The sequence below is a fragment of the Marmota monax genome, unplaced genomic scaffold (genome assembly GCF_021218885.2).
Source record: "Marmota monax isolate L192 unplaced genomic scaffold, Marmota_monax_Labrador192_F-V1.1 WCK01_AAM20220418_F8-fsc00054, whole genome shotgun sequence".
NCBI classification, from domain to species: domain Eukaryota; kingdom Metazoa; phylum Chordata; class Mammalia; order Rodentia; family Sciuridae; genus Marmota; species Marmota monax.
The window spans coordinates 5,770,628-5,791,601 of NW_026692145.1; the positions used below are offsets into that span (position 1 = coordinate 5,770,628).

At 37.9% G+C, this 20,974-nt stretch overlaps 1 long non-coding RNA gene across 2 annotated transcripts in view; it reads left to right on the forward strand.

Annotated features, from left to right (window-relative positions):
* The window catches only part of LOC124109001 (uncharacterized), a 302,970-nt gene that overhangs the window by 88,408 nt on the left and 193,588 nt on the right, over positions 1 to 20,974 (forward strand). For both annotated transcript variants that reach the window (XR_009224560.1, XR_009224558.1), the window contains exons 6-7: positions 182 to 305; positions 5,357 to 5,424. This is a non-coding gene — a long non-coding RNA (uncharacterized LOC124109001). The remainder of the gene's footprint in view (positions 1 to 181; positions 306 to 5,356; positions 5,425 to 20,974) is intronic.

Below are 20,974 nucleotides of genomic sequence, written 5' to 3' on the forward strand. Positions count from 1 at the left end.
AGGACATCGGGGCCAGGATAGAAGATCAAAGACATTCTGTGCACTTCCAAATTTGGCCCTAGTTAGTACTATCATTCACTTCACCAGGAAATCTGGAACTAGTGAGATAAGCCCTAACATTTTTATAACACTTTCTTACTTTGTAATGAGTTCTGTTCATTATCGCTTTTGATCTTCACAGGACTCTGTGAAGTTAGCAGATTCAGGTTTTATTATATCCATTTGGCAAATAGCCACCTGCATTTTCATCCTCCTCTCTTTTGTGATGGATCATTGTTAAGCTGGAAAAAGGCTCAAGGAACTGGGTAGGTACTTAAAGAAATAAACTGTCAACTTGAAACAAAGAGAACACTTACTGTTTTTTTCTGGGCTTGTTTAAGAAACTGCTTTATTGAGATGTAATTGGTATACCTAATAAAACCACACACATTGAAAGTGTACTCTTAATAAGTTTTGACATGTTTGTATGTGTATCTGTGAAACCATCATCATAACTAAGATGAGCATATCCAACACCCCCAAAGTGTCTTCATACTCCTTTGTAATTCCTCCATCCCTGTCCTCCCGGCTCTGATTTTATCTTCTTTCTTCTTAATTTTGTTTTATATGTTATTTGTCTAATTTCTTAAGGTAGAAGCTAAGGTCATTCATTTGAAATGTGTCCTTTTTGCTAACATAGATCTTGATTGCTATGAATTTCCCTCTAAGGACTGCCTTTGTAGTGACTCAAAACTTTGATATAAGTTTTTTTTTCTCATTTTCATTCTATTCATAATACATTATAATTTTCTTCTTGAATTATTCCTTGAACTATGAGTGATTTAGAAGTGTGTTATTTAATTTCCAAATAGTGGGGATCTTTTTTTCATAATTTTTTCCATTACAGTAGTCCCTCCTTATCAACACTTTGGCTCTGTACAGTTTCAGTTACCCTGGTCAGCCACAATCTGAAGATATTAAATGGAAAATTCAAGAAATAAACAATTCATAAGTTTTATATTGCACAGTATTCTGAATAGTATGGTGAAATTTTGCACTGTCCTATTCTCTCTTGCTTGGAATGTGAATCATCCTTTTGTTCAGCACATCCACACTGTATATCCTACCTACTTGTTAGTCACTTAGTAGCCATTTTGGTTATTATATTGACTGTCATAGAACTGTAGTGGTTTGTATTCAAGTAACCTTTATTTCACTTTATAATGTCCCCAAAGCATAAGAAGACTAGTGATACCAGCAATTCTTATATGCTAAAGAGAAGCCATATGTGTATGTGTGTGTATTTGAATGTGTATGTATGGTTTGGTTATATATGTATGCACATGTATATGCGTGTGTGTGTGTGTGTGTGTGTGTGTGTATGGTTTGGTACTATCCATAGATTCAAGCACCCTCTGGGGATCTTGCAATGTATGCCCCACAGACACGGGAGAAATACTATACTGATTTATCATTCAATTTTATTGTAAACAAGAAATATACTTTTTGTGACTTGAATTATTTGAAATGCATGGAAACATATTTCATGCCCCAGAATGTAGTCTGTCTTGGTAAATGTTCTGGATGTACACGAAAATAGTTTGTATTTTGCTATTGAGTGGAATGCTGTATAAATTTCAATTAGGATAAACTGATTGGCAGCATTGTTCAAAACTTTTATATCCTGATTTCTGCCTACTTATTCTATTAGTTGTTGAGAGAGGGGTGTTAATATACTTAACTATAATTTTGGATTTGTCTATTTCCTCTCAGTCTTTGTTTTATAAAGCTTATTATTAGTTGTATAAATGTTTAGGATTATTATGTCATCTTAATGACATGAACACTTTATAATTCTGTAATGACTTTAGTTATTACTAGTAATATTCTGAAATTGAATCTTTCTGGTGTTAATATGAGTTTGTATAAACATGATATATATTTTCCCATTTTTTGCTTTCAACTTATTTTCTAGATATAAAACATTTTTATAGAGGACATATGGTCTTGCTTTTCTGTCCAATTCAACAAATTTGACTTTACATTCAGATTTTTAAATAATTTACATATAATACAAATATTGATATGGTTAGGTTTAAATCTATCCTCTTGCTATTTGCTTTCTATTTGTTCCATCTGTTCTTTGTTTCCTATTTTATTTTTTCATTCTTTTGAATTATGATTTAATCTCATTTCCTTTGATGGCCTATTAGCTATAACTCCTAGTATTATTCTAGAGTTTACTTTAGGGTTTATAGTAAACATCTTTAACTTATCACAGTCTAACTTGAAGTTATATTCTATCTCTTTCTGTATAGTATTAAAAAACACGTTTATGATAGCATACTTCCATTTCTGTCATCCCAACCTTTGGTTTTCATTGTCAGATGTGATCATATAGGGACAATTGGTTGGTAGTAGAATTTTGAGGCAGTTTAGGAGAATCTTAAAAGAAAACTGGCATATGCCCTTGGCTCCGTTTCTTCTCAAAAGCATTGGCCTGTAAAAAGAAAGTTACTTTCTTAAGTATGTTCCTCTGTAAATACTCATCTTTACCTCATAAAAACTGGGAAAAATCCCACTTTTCCTCATATGGTATGAAAGTGTTCTATCAGTGATCTTCCAGGATGAACTCAGAAAGCATTAAATGACATATTGAAGCGATATATAAATTTTAGGATATAACAGAAGCTTTAGGAGGGACTTGGTGGTTTTTGGACAATTTCTGCAACCCTACTATATGATATAATCAGATGAATAGCATTTTGGAAAAGAAAGTGATTCTCTTGGTAAATGATATATTAGTTTTCTATTGCAGCACATGGTAGGTAACATAATGACCTTCAAGGATGTCTGCATATGAATTCCCCAAAATCAGTTGAATGTGTTATATGGCAAATGGTACTTTGTGGATGTGACTAAGTTAAAGATCTTGATATGGGGAGACAATTCTGGATTATACAGGGTGAGCCCAGTATAATCACAAGGATCTTGATAAGAGGAAGATGGGAAGGTCAGAATGAGGAAAGGAGTTATGAGGAAGTAAGAAGAGATTAGAGAGATAAAGACTTGAAGATTCTGTACTGCTGGCCTTGAAGGTGGATGAAGGGGCATGAGCTAAGGAATGTGGGTGGCCTCTAGAAGATGGAACAGGCAAGGAAGCAGATTCTCACCTAGAGCCTTCAGAAGAAGCACAACCCAGCCATCTCATTAGTTTTAGGATTTCTGAAATCCAGAAATCTAAAATAATAGACATAAGTTGTTTTAAGTAATAGATTTATGGTGATATTTTAAAGCAGTAATAAGAAACTAAATACAGTATATAATGAGTTGCCATAAAGTTAGTGCCTTAAAATAGATCACATTTATTATCTCATAGTCTTTGTAGGCCACTTAGGGCATGACTTAAGTAGGTCCTCTGTGCAGAGTCTCATAAGGATGCAATCAAGCCACCTGTGTCCTTATTTAGAATCTCAACTAGGGAAGAATCTATTCATGAATTCATTCAATTTTTTGGTAGACTTCATCTCCTTGCAGATATTGAACTCAGGTTCCCTTTCTTTTGCTGAATAGGGACTGGAGACTGCTTTTAGCAACTAGAGGCTGTCTGCAGGTCCTTAGTATGTGGCCCTGTCTATAGGCCCTTTTACAGTGTGCACACATGTAAGTGTGTGTGTGTAATCACGGTAGTGACATTTAAGCATCACAGCTATATATAACAATAATGCAGCTTAATTACAACAGTGAAAGCCCATCACTTTTGCCATCTTCTGCTACTTAAAAGCAAGTCAGAGGTCAACTTCACACTCATTGGGAGGAGATTAGGTAGGGTGTGAACATGAGAGCTATCCTATGTTTTGTTGTACTTGGTATTTGAAAATCACACTAATTAATTAGTCCTGTCAGCTGCTATCTAGTGAGACTTGGAATCAGGCTTGATTGAGCTTCGCAGATATGGGGAAGATAAAGTACATGAGAATACTTATATGTTCTTCAAAATACTTATGTTCATAGCAACCCTATTTATGACAGCTAATACAGGGAAAAAGCCAATTTCCCCTCAGTCCTAGATTGTATAAAAATCAGTATTACTTTGGATGAATATACAATAAGCAGAAATGAGAATGAACATTATAAAACTATGTTTAATCATCTAAATGAACCTCTAAAACAAAATATTAAACAAAAGAAATCATACATAAGAATGCATATTATAGGGTTCAATGTAGAAAGCACAAAAACAGATAAAATGACCAGGTGCGGTGGCACATGCCTGTAAACCCAGTGGCTTGGGAGGCGGAGACGGGAGGATCTAGAGTTCAAAGCTAGCCTCAGCAAAGGCAAGGTACTAAGCAACTCAGTGAGACCCTGTCTCTGAATAAAATACAAAATAGGGCTGGAGATGTGGCTCAGTGGTTGAATGCCCCTGAGTTCAATCCCTAGTAATCCTCCGCCCCCCCAAAAAACAGATAAAATGAATTGATGCATACTCTTGGGTGATAGTGCCTGGATGGGAGCAGGAAAACTTTTGGGGTAGAGAAATTTTTAAAATTTTTGATCTGGGAATCTGTCACCTTTATCTTTAGATGTAAAAATTCACTGTGCTGGACCCTGAACTATTTGTGCAATATTTTATATATATATATATATATATATATATATATATATATATATATATATATATATATACACACACACACACACACACACACACACACACACACACACACATATACATACATACATATACATTTAAAAGCTTTTAAGTCTATTCATCCCTCCTCCCACCAAAAAGGAAAAAGCAAAGGTTTTGGCTGGCCTAGCAGGATCTAGAGAGATGTATGATAATGGCCTAAAGACCGCAAGGACTGCAGAAGAGTGGCTCAGCTGGATAATCCATTCAGGGAAAGGACTCATAATTAGAGTCAGAAAGCTGCCTGGGGTTAGCACTTGGCACATTGTTGGGAGAAATCCCCAACCCTGCATTCAGTACTCAGTGGAGGTGACCTTGAGAGAACTGCTGTTTATGGCTTCTTCCCTGTTATCAAGCACACTGTTTAAAGCAAACTATCTGTGGATGGGCAAACTAGACCCCCCTTTCACTCCCAGGCACCTGATAAACTAGTAGTATGGCCTCAAGGAGCCTTATGTGCCTATGAGAAACCCATCTTGGCTGGGTTCCTGAGTGACCTGTCTTTTTGTGCACTCGCTATAATCTGTCAGCTGATGCTAGGGGGAAGCAGCAGGGCCTAAAATGGGAACAAAAACTCACAAACACTTTCAGAGGCAATTAGGTGCCCCAGTGGAGCATTCTGGTGTGTGGCTTCAAGTCACAGGCTTCATTTTGGCCTTCATGGACCTTTTATTTACTTTTTAGGACTCTACTTCCCACTGGAGTCCAGAGGAAACAGCAAGAAGATGGCAGGAAGCCAGAGTCCTCCACTGGTGAGCTCTTTATCTTTCTTCTACAGAAGCTCTGTGCAGAAACAGCAACTCAGGCTGTCCCTTAAGCAGCTTCATTGTCAAAGGCTCAATAGAATTCTCCTTCTGAACAAAGGGAGATACATTTCTTTATCTCTCTAATTAATGCTTAGACTTAAAAAAATTGTGTTCAGTCTGCAGCCTAGAGGATGAGCTACCTGAAAAAGGAGTATTTTCTTTTGGAAGAAAAAAAATGTTGATTCTGTCTCTGCTGTATGGATTTTCACATCAGTCAGGGAGCTTGATAAATAGAGATTCAAAAGAAATTCCAGGGGGTGTATTCTACCCCAGCCTAGACATTCAGGCTCCAATTCCCATTATCTAGCAGTCCAGTGGGTTGAAATGGAGCAAATGCAGATCACTGTAAGCTACACTAAATGTGTGTTGCACCAACCACTGTTTAATATGTGCAATGCTTTCTGCCTTCACAGTTATTCATTTTATAGTCTTGTGCCAAAAGACCAATCATCAAAATATAGCATGCTGGTGGGGAGTAGAAACAAGTATAGAATACATTCAAACTTTCTGTCTCCCAGATCAATTCTAAATTGACCCTGCTGGCTTAGGGAACTCAGTACATGGATCTGCTAAAACTTATCTCCCTGAATAAATCTCTTCTCTCTCCTTTTCATACCTCATACCATATCCTGTTCCTGATCTTTCTGCTTCTTTTTGTCTTTCTGTCTGACTTTTTTCCACTACTTTCTGAGTGATTGGACCTTAATACATTTCTTGACACATCTCAACAGGTGATCATTTAAATATCTCTCAAAAGCCACAAAAAAGTAAAAATCATGGTGCAGGACAACTAAATTTTTAGTATTTCATCATGATAAAACAATATCTCAAAATAGTTTAGCAAAATGAAATGGAATCTTTGTAACATGCACTGATGGAGAATAATCTAGAAATAGCTGTGGACTTTAATGCTATATATATTATAAAGCTTAGCTGTAAACTATGAGAGATACTATGATCCTAAAGTGATAAAAGCAGAAGAGTGAAGCCAGGGATCAGAGCAAATTTTTATATTGTGCTCTCTTGGTTTTCCAAGAGAGATTTTTATAATTGAAGTGATGCCTGTATTCCCTAGACAGTTTCCTTATGAGAGCAAAGATTCTCTCAAGAGAAAGAAAATTTAGTGTTCATCCACAGACATTCTACCCTATTAGAAATGCCATATCTACAACCTTTCTTTAGATTGGGATATGTTTCTCCAGAGGGCCTACCCAGTGTGGTTCCTCTGTCCATTCTTGGTTAAATGTTAGAGAGTAACAGCTTTGGTTTAGACTTTCCTGTTGGTGTCCTCCGCACAAAATCTTCAGGATGGGAGGTTTGGTGCATGAAGCTTTAAGATCTAACATAGCAGCACTGACTAACCAAGACACTAACTCCAAGGAGGAAAGATAAAGAAAGTTGAAGGAGGAATGAGGGACTTGGAGAGAAGTTGCAACTCCTGAGTTGTGAAATCATTTGAGTTTGCTCATTGGCCCTCCAATAGAGGTGCAGGTGTATTCTTTTCTAACTCTTTTCAAATCTAATCAATTTCTGTATTTACTCATGTACAGATTTATTTGTTTGCCTCAAATTTGTCCTATTCCGTTCAGGATACTATAACAAAATACCATAGACAGAGTGAGGTATAAACAATAAACGTTTATTTCTCCTACTACTAGAGGCTGGGAATTCTAAGATCAAAATGCCATTACATTCAGTGTCTGGGAGGGCCTACTTCTGGATTTGTAGGTGTGGTCTTTTTTTCTGTACCTTCATGTGGTGAAAGGACATAAGGGCACTAATTCTGTCATGAGGGCTCCACCTTTATGATCTTACCACCTCACAAAGGCCCCACCTCCTAATATCATCCCCTTGGGGGTTAGGATTTCAACAGATAAATTTTAGGGGGACACAAACACTTAGACTATAGCAACTGTCTCTTACCTGAAGCTTGTGGTGACATCTTTTTTATTTGAGTTTTATGGTGATGATCATATAGTATCTGCCATCCAAGTCATCTCATTTAGGAATTCAAAGGCATGAAGTTGGATGAAACCTGTATATAAGGACATTAATACTGTAATCACAACTAACCAAGAGACAGCATTATAAGAAAGAGGAGGAAGGGAAGAGGGGTGGAGAGTGAGGGAAAAATGAAAAGAAAAGTGGTGGTTTAAAAGACAGTAGGGAGGACAGTTGCTGTCTCTTTCCTGGTAAGGAGAAATACAGAGTACCACCCTCTTGCCCTCCCAAGCCTTTCTAACTTTTTCCATATGACTGCAAGTGTTTAAATGATCACTGGAACCTATAACCACAGGATCTGCCCCTGCAGCTTGAGAGCCCCTCTGTTCCATATGTATGCATACAACAATTTCCCTTTGATTCCTCTTCATTCTAGAACCCCATCTCTGAACGTTCCATCTTTAGTCCTGCTTTCTGGTAAACATTACAGGTCTGGTACACCACACTAGTCTCTCAGTCAGCTCTGACTACCCCCAGGAGGCCTCCTAGTATCAGATGCACTCTAACTACTCCCACTCTACTGCAGAGGCCCAGCCTCCTACTAGAATGCTCTGGAAGTTTAAAAAGGGATTTCTGTTTTGTTTTGTTTTTAGTAAAAAGCCAACCTCTGTAATCTTCTAGTCAATCTTTTTTTCTCCCCTTTTCATCCCTCCTTTCTGTCATGGAATCCCAGCTAGGTGCACAGCAATAATTTTTTTTTTCTCAATAACATATGCCTGCACAATCAGGGCCAACTCTGAATAGAATTGTGAAGTGTTTACTGAACTTGTACTATCTCCTATCTTTATATAAGAATTATATCACTTACGTCCCATGACATCCTTTATCAACTAGGAATCATGATCTATGTTATACAATTGAGGAAATTGGTGTCCGGAAAGGTAAACCCACATATCCAAGATGAAGTGCCAGGGTCAAGTGCCAAAGCGCAGGCTGCTTGACCACAGAAACTGCCATTTAACTAGCTCTCTCCTGAAGCTGTTTGATAGAGTTTGGCCTGAACAATGCTTTCTACCATTTCGCATTCTGCTGAGCCCCCCATCTCAAGCTCCAACCAGGTACCTGACACCCTCATGTTTCTCCACATATTTCTTGGTACTATAGGCAAGAATTTTCATCTGTTTCACCTCTTCTATAGGAAGATGACATCTGGGAAAAGGCAGCAGGAAGAGAAATTTCTAGGTGGATTCCTTCTGTTTATTTAATTTACCTGTCAGGGATAGATTATGAGATGAGTAGTGCTTTTCTCTTTACATGATAGAATGGAGATAAGGGCGTACTCTATTCATATGACAAGCTAGAGCAGAAACCATATTTGACACACTTTACAGCCTTATGGTTTGGAGAAGGAGCTCAAGTAGTGTATAGGAAGAATGTGTTGGTGCTTTCCCTTATAATTCATAATACTCTGCCATTTGGCAATGTTCTGAAATCCCAGAGGAGACTTCTGGGCTGTCCCATGAGATATCTGTGCTGTCATATACTTTATTTTCTTGTGCTTCTACTAGATTATGTATTGCATTCCCTTGTGATTCTAAATTTTGTCTATCACTCATTTTCCATCTATACCAAATGTTGTTAAAATCCAACAACCACATCTCCTATGTAGTCTAGGGTGGTACCTCACTTTAAGCAGATGTCCTATACATCTTTGTTGAATAGAAATGAAGCCCAGTGAATGAATGCTGTTTGAAACTTCAGATTTTTATGCAGGTTAGATGGAGCTCCCTATTTGACATAAAGCAGACTTTAGTTACAAAAATCATTAATTCTTTTTCTTTTCCCATTCTTCCCCTCCTCTTACTCCTGGCTTCCCCTGCCCCCAGTACCAGACCATCTGCTATGAGGCACGAGCAGGCTGGAAAAGATAAAGAAATCCCAAAGTGAAATCTTGACATGGAAGCAATGTGCTTTGAATTGGCTCTATACATTAATAACAGGAACCAGTGAAGGGGCATTCTTCAGTTTGAAAGGAAAGCCCTGAGATTAATAGCTTCTAAGTTCCTGATGGATACCACTGTCTCTTTTTGGGCCTTGGCAAGCAAACAGTCCTTGGATTCATCTGTGATCTTGGGCCCAAGGAGATCACATTATAGGAAAAGGCACTAGAAGGAGCTGCCTTAGTTTACTTTTCTGGGTATCTGGGCCTGAGTAATTGGGGTCATTGGAATTTGGGGCACACAGAGGGTTGCCAGAGCTAGAGATTAAACTTCCGCCAACTATGCATTAATATCTTAGTTACTGGGGGACAATGGGCAGTACATCTGCAGTTGAGTCTTGCTTTTGTTTATGTCTACATGCTGAAAGCCCAGCAGGGAAAGATTTACTGGGAGAATTACTGCTTGGGGCTGAACCTTCACAAAAGTTATACAAATTTAGAGTGTCTAAATGTAGCGACAGCAAGAAATGCAACAAGGACCTGGCTGCTGACATTATGTACTCTTGAATACTACAGAAAAACATTGGCTAAGTGAGAGCAAGAATGAGGGGATTTCTAGTTGGCATTTGCCCTTCAGAATGAGTATCATGGTGTGGCCTACAAGATGCCTGATGAGATGCAGAAATCACAGTGCCACTTTATTTTGTTTAGGTACTAGATCTATTTGATAGATGATTCAAAATGTACACCAAAGTCCTTTCTTCCTTTCCCTAGAATTCCCACCATTCCTGTTGCTGATGCTTTAGAAAGCAAAATCCTAGGTGTGATCTCTCCAAAGGTCACTTCTATATCATCATCCTTATAATTAATAGTAATATTAATTATGTTATTGGTATAAATTATATCATATTAATCATAGAAAAGTCTAATATCAGGACAGAATTAACAGTAAACTAGGAACAGGGTACATAAACCTTTTAAACTGTGTTTTCACCCTCATTCTTGACCTGGATGCTGATTTTCAGAAAGTCTAGCATAACAATCCATCTGTGGCTTCCCTTTGTTCCTTTCTTCTCTAATCAAGCTGCAATACCCGTGTCATGCACGAATAGCTTGGACTCTATTTTAATTACCCTATAAACAAGTGTAAAGGTAAGAAAACAGGAGAATTTGTGTTTCTGTAATCTGGTCCATAAAAATCTACAACTTGATACTTTGAAGTTGGCATGGATACCAAAGAGTCCTATAATGGCTTAGTTTAAAAATCAACAGGTAAGATAAGACATTGGAAAAGATGATACCAGAGACCACCATCGACAAAAATTGAAGGATGTAACACAAAGCTAAATTATACCATCTCTCATGATCTTTCTTCTATCACCATTTCTTGGTCATATGCCTGTTATGAATGATGTGTGTGTGTATGTGTGTGTGTGTTTGTGTGTGTCTGTGTGTGCGTGCATACACAGATTGGGGGGAGGCAGATTTAGTATAAGGAGAATAGGGAAGTGGGGTTTATAAAAGCTTTGTGAAAGCCTCTTTGCCTGAAAGGCTTATAGTATAGATGTTGGCATTTGCAATAAGGAGCTTGTCACAGGTCCATATTCTTTTTAAAGATTCTACTGGGTCAGCCTTTATCCTTTGATTATATTTGTATTTATTACCCCAAGATCCTAGATGTCATGACTATAGGAACAATGAATTGTGGCTATAGTAAAACTAAGTATATCTGGATAATCACCTCCTTTCTCATTAATGTTATTTAATTGACCAGATTAATTAAAGTGTGATCAACTTAACCCAAGATTAGCATGAGGGTGATAGAATAAATGAAATCTTCAGAGAATATGCACTGAAGAGTTGTCATTGCACTGAGTCACTACCTTGTGATCTATCATGTGATGCCCAGCAGTTTTTTAAGTGTATATATTTAAGATATTTGATATGATGTTTTCATGTAGATAATGAAATGATTACCATAGTCATGCAAATTTACCTATTCCTCATCTCATATAGTTACCTTTTTGTATTATATGTGGTAAACATACTTCAAATCTATTCTTAGCAAATTTCTAGATTATAATTAAATATTACAAAATATAGTCTTAATGCTTTATATCAGATCTCTAGGCTTCTCCTATATAAATGAATTTTTTGTAATTTGACCTATATATCCCCATTTATCTCCAGCCTCCTGACCCTAGTACCACGGTTCTACTCTCTGTTTCCATGTATTTAACTTAATTTTGTTTTTGTTTTGTTCTGTTTTGCCTGAAAGGCCCATTGATCACTTCACCTTAAGGTTGCATGTTTCCTCTCTAGAAGATACAACACTTCTAAGTCCCTCTTTAATTTTGGTCTGTGTGTGCACTTGTTTATTTATGTTTCAAATATATTTTGTATTGCATTGGTCATCCCTAGTTTATCACATTGATAATATAAAGTTTAAGATATTTCCTAGTGGCCCAGTGTAGAAATTTAATTAGACACCTAATTACCTGCTGTACATGTAGTGTGACATGTTAAAAATATATCTATTCTACCATAAATATAAGAATTGTCTCTACATAGATATTGCTTCAGACCTTTAAACTTTCTGATTTATCTATAAAAGAATTTTTGTAAGACACCAGTTTATCCATAACAGATGGTTTATTAAGTAAAAATCAGCTTTAAAACAAACATGTCACAATTATTTTATTCTCTGCAGCAGAATTCCTACTGTTGATGAACTCCTAATTGGAATTTGGTTCTGGCAAGGAATAAAAAACAGAGACATACTGTGAGGACAGAATGCCAAAAATAGCACACTGAGCAATACAAAGGACCAGCGCAGTCCCACCTTGTGTTTTCTTTAGGTCCCCTTTCTTTCCTTTCATGTGAAAAAGACCATTTGGCCTTAGTACAAGCCAATCTTATAGACCAGGAGACAGATGCACTAAGAGGCATGGTCCACGGTGCCAGTGAGAAAAGATCTAGGATTTCACACAAGTTCTGCTCTGAGTGTGCTAGAATCAACAAGATCCTTAGCTCAACTGCCCTTATCACACCTTTACAATACTCAGAAGACCACTGTGTCTGCTAAAATGGGAATAGTGCTGGCAAAGAGTGACAGCAGAAGCATCAAGAAGGATAAAAATTACTGGACATTCTATGTAAGATGGGTTCTGTTCTAAATGCTAGTCATACTTTCTGTCACTAAATACTGGCAAAACCCTACAACATTTACAAACCTTGGCAAACATCTGGTTTGCAGATGAGAAAATGGAGGCACACATGGTTAAATGACTCCCTCAAAGTCAGGTGGCTAATTAGGTGATAGAGCTGGCATCAAAACCCAGCTCTTTTCTTGACTTCTAACCACTATCCTATTTACCTCCTATGTTTGTGAGTGATCATTAGGAGGTTAGTGCCCATTAATACATTAGGATGAACTTAGTTTTCAGATTAGCAATCACTAGCCTGTGTGCCTGACTTAATGGCATATAGGACAGGGGGAGTTTTAGAGTGCAGCTGAGCGTGTGTGTTTATGTATTTATGTAGGTGTGTGCAAGTGTGACAGTGAAAATAAAACAAATCCAGAGGAAGGTTCTATACCTCATTTACTGAAGTATAACGCTAGAAAATCTAAGGTAGTTGCAATGAGGGATATCAGCAGGGGCTCATGACAATCTCTGAAATTAGGTTTTATTAGTGATGATTTCTAATAAAGTAGGTTTACTGGCCCAAAGACTGAAATGAGTGCAAACCTTTGTTTTTAAACATGCTGACTGCCTCATTGTTGGCTGCACTGAGACATACAGTTTGAAAAATCCACCCGTGCTTGACACATTCCCCAGTCTTTGCTGGGGGGAAATAATGCAGTCTCGCATCCCAGGGGATGCCACAATGAAAGAACCCCAGGTGGTCTGCAAAATTATCAGCTTCTGAAAGGTAGCCTTTTCTCTGAGCTGAGAGCGCCAGGCATACTTGGCTTCTAACTCACCATATGGCATGCGTTATTGGACCGGGCTGCTCTGTTCAGTCTCTGGTGTGATGTGGCACTTAATGCTGTGGAATTATTTCCTTACTCAATTAAAAAAATATCCCTCTTTAAATCCTCATCTGTTTTTCCCCACAAGCCCCCCTGTGATTCCCATAGGTACTGAATGTATTTTCTGCTTTGCTCCTTGCTTGTCCTTTCCTTGTGCTTTTCTATTCTAAACCTTTTCCCCCTGTGACTTAAAAGTGCAGCAGGAAAATGGAGCATGGTTGCACTCCCTGGGCCTGGATCCTCATAAAGCAACTAATTCCTGAGATCCTTCAGATATTCCTTCTCTGAAGAATGTTTTTGATTATTTCTCTCTTGCCATATTTTTTAGTGTTCTACTCTCATTAAAATTCTTAAAAGCAATAACCAAAAAACAAAACTAAGGTATTTTATCATGAGACTCACTGATTTTATTTCTAGAGCTACTTACTTTTTGCATAGTTTTTCTGAGTCTCTAATCCTATCTTCTTTGTAGTTGTGTTCATATGTGTTACTCAATGATCTTTTAATGTTTTCAGTCACATTTCCCCTAGTCAGGAATATCCCAGCCTGTGGGTTCTCCTGAATTCAGAAAGATCCTCAGGCCCATGTCTCCATGTAGCTACTTTACAACTTGAAGGTCCTAAGGGTGGTGTGTCTAGAAGGTACCAGTGAACAATGCAACTGGTCCAGGGATAAGTCCAGTATGGATTAATTTACACAGGTCTATCCAGAGTTTGTATCAAAATTACTTGGGGAGCTTGTCACAATATGTTTCCTGGGTCCTACCCTAAATCTATTGAATGAGGATACTATAATTGTGTCTGAGGTGTTGGCAGGTAGCAGGCCCAAGAATGTGAATTGAAAAAAATAAACTCCCCAGACAGTCTAATCAGGAATCTGAGAATTATTATTATTAAGAACAATCAGCTTTTTTAAAAAAAAGAAAGGTAGTGGCGATGTGGAGTTTTTTGACCTGGATCAAAGTAAAGTCTCAGATAGGAAAATCAGCCTCAAAGCCTGCTATAGAGGAGGCAAAATAACAGGTCACCTGTGGGAAACCAATAACAGGGTCTGCTTTTCAATGTTAGAAAAGAAGTTGGAAGTCTGGATTGAATGGCTACATTTTCTGAAACTCCAACTTCAGGTCTCTCCTCTGGAATTTCCCATCCTTGATTTAAAAACCATTTTAGAGGTCTGTTTATTCTCCCTTACCTATCACAGGGAAAGAACTCACTTCTCCCATTTAAATTAGACCTCAGAGGTATAATGTCATGAGGATTGTGCTAGTGAATCAATGGATTCACATCATGATTCTCAAAATATGTTCCTCTGATCACCTGCATCTGACTCACTTAAAATGTTGTTAAAAATGTAAATTCTTAGGCCCCACTTCTGATCCACTGAATTAGAATGGGGTTACTAAATATGCATTATAACCAGGTATCCAGATGCCACTGATACATAATAAAGTTTAAAAGCAATATTCTAAAGTATTTATGTATTTACTCTCTGTCTATGGAAATCTATTAGGACCCTTGTCTTAGTCCTGATAGATGTGGTCTTTTCTGCTATGAAGATGGGAAATATGGAGAGACATTATTACTGGGGTACAGGAGAGAGTTCAGGAACACTGAGATACAGCAGCTCAACTGGAGGTGGTAGGAGAGACTCAAGGATTATACTTGAAATTTGTGTACTTGAGTTGTAGTTGGGAAAAGGAATGAAGCCCAGGGCAAACCAACAGCAAAATTACTCAAGTTAGTTTCAGCTAAAACTTCAACCCCCACAGCAAAAATGCCTAGAAATGAGGTTTGGAGGTCAAATCAGAGCTGGAGTCTAGAATACAAAATGAGACAAAATGCCAGTCTACCTCACAATGAATTGCACGTGGGGAAAGAGAGATGGGCCCGCCTGGAATCTCCTGCCCCCCCATCTCTCTTTTTGCCTAGAAGAACCTTGTTCTATCTTCAGCATCCCAGTGCCCTACCCAGGCTGCTTGGGTCACTCTAGTTTGACAGTGACCACTGACCCCTGATGCCTTCCTGTCTTCTTTTATTTGAAAAGTATGATGGTGTTTTTTCCTAGGTTCTTTCACTAAAATCTTCAGAAGTGCTTGGTACAAAATATCAAGGAATAATAGTTCACATACCTTGGGAATCCCAGGCAATTTGGATGTCTGTCCAGAACAAAGTGAGGTTTGAGGACCGTTTGTATCAGTATCTTACTCTGATTGAGCAAAAGTGCCATAGACGGAGAGACTTAAACAAAATTTTTTTTTAATACAGGGTGGGGGCTGGGAAATCCAAGATCAGGGTGCCAACAGTTTCAGCATCTGGGAAAGATTTACTTCCTGGTTTTCTGATGATCACTTTGTCCTTATATGGCTTTTCTTCTGAGCAAGCATGGGGAGGGACAAGGAGAAAAGGGGGAAAAAGGAAAGGTGAGAGAGGGAGAAGAAGGAAGAGAATGGACATGCTCTCCTACTTCCTGACATAAAGCCACCAATCCAATCTTGATTAGAGTTTCATCCTTATGACTTCACTTAATATGAACTACCTCCTAAAGGTCCTATCTCCAAATATAGTCTCAATAGGGGTTAGAGCTTAAATACAAGAATTTGGTTGTATGTGTATGGGGGGTGCAATTCAATCCATAACAATCAACACCCATAACAATACACACCAAAGGATGCTGCTACTGAGATAGGATCTTGCTAAGTTGCCCAGGGTGACCTGGAACTCGTGACACTTCTGCCTCAGACTCCCAAGTAGCTGGAATTACAGGTGTGCACCACCATGCCTGGCTTATTACTAAGTTTTAAAGGGTGTCTCTAGTTCAGAAAGAGAAAATTCACATGTTTTCACTGGCCAGGCTTTTAAGTAACTATAAATATGTAGGATTACCAGAGGTGATATAAATAGTGCTTTGTAGAACTTACAATCATTCAAAAACATACTTTAAAAAGAACACTCCATTGGCCAAATGGTCTACAGACTGCTTCCATCTGAGGCAACTGGTTTTGTAATCCCTTTTCTAGAACAACTATTTTAAGATTTATCAATAAGTATATATTTTCCCTTCCACTCACTTTATGGGTTTTTGCATTTCAACCACAATTCCTTTTACTCTTCCTCTTTCCACTCTTAATTGGCATTGCTTGATGTTGCTTTTTGAGCATTTTTAAGGATTGGTATTATTTTAAAATGTGTGTCCTCAATAAGCAATCAGACTCTATCCTTTCAAGGACAGGGACTGGGCCCTGTTTCTTTTGTCTTCCCTCAATGATGTTTAGTTTGGTGTGCAGTTCACACTGGGCACTTGGATGACTAATTGACTCCCTGTCAGGACCAGCACAGTACTACAGAAGAGAAGTGAGTTCACTATAGCTGAGATTTGGAGATAAGGACCACTTCCTGTGTGATCAGCATACAGTTTCTCCTAGTTTGGGGAAGGCAAGGCATAAGATTTTATGTATTTATTTTTAAAGAAATATTGGATTTTTTTCTAATACTGGAACACAAACCAGACTTGTTCCTCTGCTATTGTTTGAATTTAGCAGGATGTGTTTTGTTTGCTGCTTCTGGACATACTAGATCTGCTATTTTTAGTGTTCTTCATTAAATGGATTGTTGATATGTAAATATACAAGTTGCTATGCAAAATTGCCCTAATTTTCTTGTGAACTTTTTTCCTGCAGCTTGTAGAAAGGCATTATGTTAGTTCTTCACATTCAAGAATATTTTAAGTACTTGGAGCTAAATTGTGCTAAACCAATTGTCAAAACTTGGGAGTGTACCATAAAAGAAAATTGATACAGATAAAATCAACCCATTTGCATGGTTTATTTATATGTATGCAAATATATCTGTATGTGGCATAGATATATGCACACATTGTGTTATGGCTAAAGATTCAACTGGAGTTAATGACCATACACAGGGAAAAAACTATTAGCAAATTAATTAAGAACCTGTCTGTCTTGCTATTGTAAAATGAAGCAGTTGTTAGCTTAAAGAGGAGTTCTTTCCCTCACTGAGTATTGTGATTCCATAAAATATTCACTGACCTCTGTTAGAGAAGAGACTTCTGTTTAAATCAAAAGATTGTAGATGAATAGTTTATAATGAATGAATAGACTACAGAGGAGTGTAAACATGAACTGAATTAAATGCTCTTTTGATTATGATTCCCTGCTTATTCATTGGTTCAACAAGTGTTGATTGATTATAAAACCTTCTATGTGCCAGACACAGTACTGGGCACATGGAGAACAAGAGGATTATAGGAGTGTTCCAGACATCCATAGTCTTTGTCTTCTTGAAATTTGAATTAATTCTAAGTTCTAGCATTTGTGTGCATATATTTGCATATTATAGTAATTACAACAATTTTGCATGTTTTCTTAATATAATTGAAAAGATAGAAGATGCCTTGGAACGCTATTGAACTTATCCTTTCATTCTTCAGATAATTGGAGGAAGGGAAGTTATATGTTGCATCAGACACTATTGATGCCCCTGCCCCCAATTCTTATCTCCTGGGTATTCACCATTTCTGGGCATACCCAGCTAATACTTTCAGCTGACACTCATTGCCTATGTGCTTTCTTTGGTCTCTAGAGTTCATAGAATTTGTGCTAGGGGGTTAATACCCTCTCCCTCCAGGTAATTAAACAGCCCTCAACTAAGTACTGAGGGAAATTGATGGATTAAACCCCCCAGCTCTCTGTAGTATCTCAGAGTTCCCTGGTGGGTTTGAGCACAGTTACCCACAGTGATGACCTGCTCAGGAATTCATATATGCTGACTTACTTGTATGCCACACTTCCTTGATTTCCTACCAGTGCTTCTTGGAATCACCTCCCAAATATACCACTTATACTCATATTCTTGTCTCAGCTTCTGGGGAAACACAGCCTGTCATGTGTCAATCCTTGGCTATCCAAGAATATACGATGGAATTGTATGTTCAAAATCAAAATAAGGGCATATTTACTTTGAAAATTACATATAATGTGGAATATATTCCTTGATGAAATATAATAGATACTGTATTTTCATCAAGCATTTAGATGCAAATGATTAACTAATTACATGTATTTGGGAAAGCCCTTATCTTTGAGAAAAAGTGAAATTCTTCTGCAATTTGGATAACAGAACTCCACTTTTGGCCTGGCAGTTTCACAGTTTTTATGTATTGCAGCTTTAAGAAAGCCATCTGGTACATTTTAATATTATGGAAACTTGTTTTAAAATAGGGCCACCTTTCATCATCTTTTCTCACTCCTTCTCTCCTCCTCCCTATGACCAAGGTGTTCCTGGGATAATGATAAAAAATTGGGCTGGGTGGTTACAACAGTCTAAAACTCACATTCCTTTCTGTTCATTGCTGCTTTCTGGCATCTACAGCCTGTGTCTGTTTTTCTCTATTTTGAATGGAGACTTACCTCTAGTTTATTTATAGACATTGTGTCCAGCATTTCCCTTTGCAGCTTCATAAACCCAGTGCATATATTTCTCTCTTTATTTTATTGGTGTTGAGGAAGTCATCTGATTTTTATCAGACTTAGGCTGTTCCTGTCCATGAATAATGTAAAGTGGGAAACGAAAATAGACAGGCAACAGAACTGTTGGGCTTATGGCAGAACTGAGGAGAACTTGGAACATGAACTTTTTATACTGGAACATTTTTTATATGTGTGCCAGAATTCAGTTATCATTCCCATCTTAACATCATTCTTCCATCTAACCACCTGCAAGTCTTAAGTTTTTTTCCATTTGCGAGCTTGAGGATGGCAATTTCTGGGAGAATGAAGGTTGCCTTGAAAGGAAGCACAGAAAAAAAAGAAAGAAAGCAAGCATAGAAGGGCCTCTCTGATTACAAAGGGGGACTTGGCTTTGGTTACCAAGGCTTCAGTTATTAGGATTCTCTGTCTTCTGCTTCAGTTGATTGTCTGGATATGTGAACACTTGCTAATTCTAACAAAGGTTTTGGTTCAGGATGTTTGCCTAGACTTTGGATGTCAGATATCTGTCTATCTTTATTTCTATGTCCACTGTACCTACCTCCTTTGCTACCTACTATGAATTCTTGTGCATAGTAGGGTTTGAATACATGTTTCTCAAATATCAGATATATTTCCTGACTCTCACTTGTTGATCCTTGTATGGCTTTGAAGATCTGAGAGCTTGACTTCTGATTCCAAACTTTGTCCTGAACATGGGCTCTTGAGTAAATTCATAGGGCTGAGAAGCTCTTTTACCTGGACCTTTCCCCTGTATATCTAGCCATGCCTTCGTCTCTTGGAGTTCTAGTTCCTTATTTTGCACCAAGAGTTACTGACTTGCTGTAATGCTGACAGTACAAGGCAGATAATGTAACTAGAATGTTCACACTAAGGGAGCAAGTTAACAAATCGAAGATCCACAATCCTGTTTACACTTTTATTTTGAAGGATAATTATGCGTTTGCTTAAGTAAGACCCTATGCATTGAGTGCAGATGTCAAAGCAAGAAAGTGTTGACTAAGACTGGGTTCCTGCTGTGAAGTGCAAGATGCGTAAAATTCCTGCATATGTGCAGAAATTTAAACCCATCATTTACTGACAGGCAATAATTACTTTAATGAAGTCAGGAGACTATTTCAAACAAGCAATTAGACTTAACAATGAAGTTGTAAACAGGACCCTAATTAATGAATTTTCAAAATGTATTTTCAACCTCTGCAGTTGCTATGAACTCTAAAAAGTATGTGAATAACTAATGTTTACTGAGTACTTATGTTATACTAGGCATTGTGCCAGGCACGTTGGATATATTATCTCATTTAATTCTTATAATACTGTGAGGTAAATACTGCATTACTCCTATTTTGTAGATTAGGATACTGAGAATCAGCAGTAAGAAACTTTGTCCAAATCACAGATCTGTGGTAGGTCTGTGATTGAAATACGGCCTAGTTTGACTTTGGAAATCAAACTCTTAACCAAGCACTATATTGCTCTAACCTATATACTACTTGTATAAAACTACTTCCTAAGTGCGTCAGTCAGGATATGCCAAAGGAGAACATGACATAATCAGATTAGTATAATTTGAACAGGGTCTATTCATAAAGCAACTCTTTATAGAGGTATGGGTATAAGGGACCCACAAGGAGTCTCATAGCAATAGCAAAAGAGAGCCAAGCTCTTATCTCTAAGCCAAAGGGATAAGAGGAGAGATTAGTATCTCTAAGATGAAGTGGTAAGAGGAGGGAGCAATTGTTGGCACCCAGAAGGAGAGGGCCTTGCACATAAAACTGACATAAGAGGGGCAGTGACTTTTGGGTTAGGTAGAGGAGCAGAGCAACAGGCCAGTGCAACCTCTCAGCATTAAATTCCCTGACCTTATTTTCTCCTCCCTTTGGTCTTGCACTGGGCTCATGGTTGGCCAAGTCTACCCAGAAATCATGGTAAGGAGCCAATTGATAAGGTGCATTTAGGTCAGCTTTGCAAGGCAGAGAGCAAGGTTAAGGCTTGGAGTGGCTCTAGAAGGGCAAATGGAAGTTACCCATCATACCATGTGTTTATCATTCTCATCTGCCACTGTGTTCTGGTCAACTTC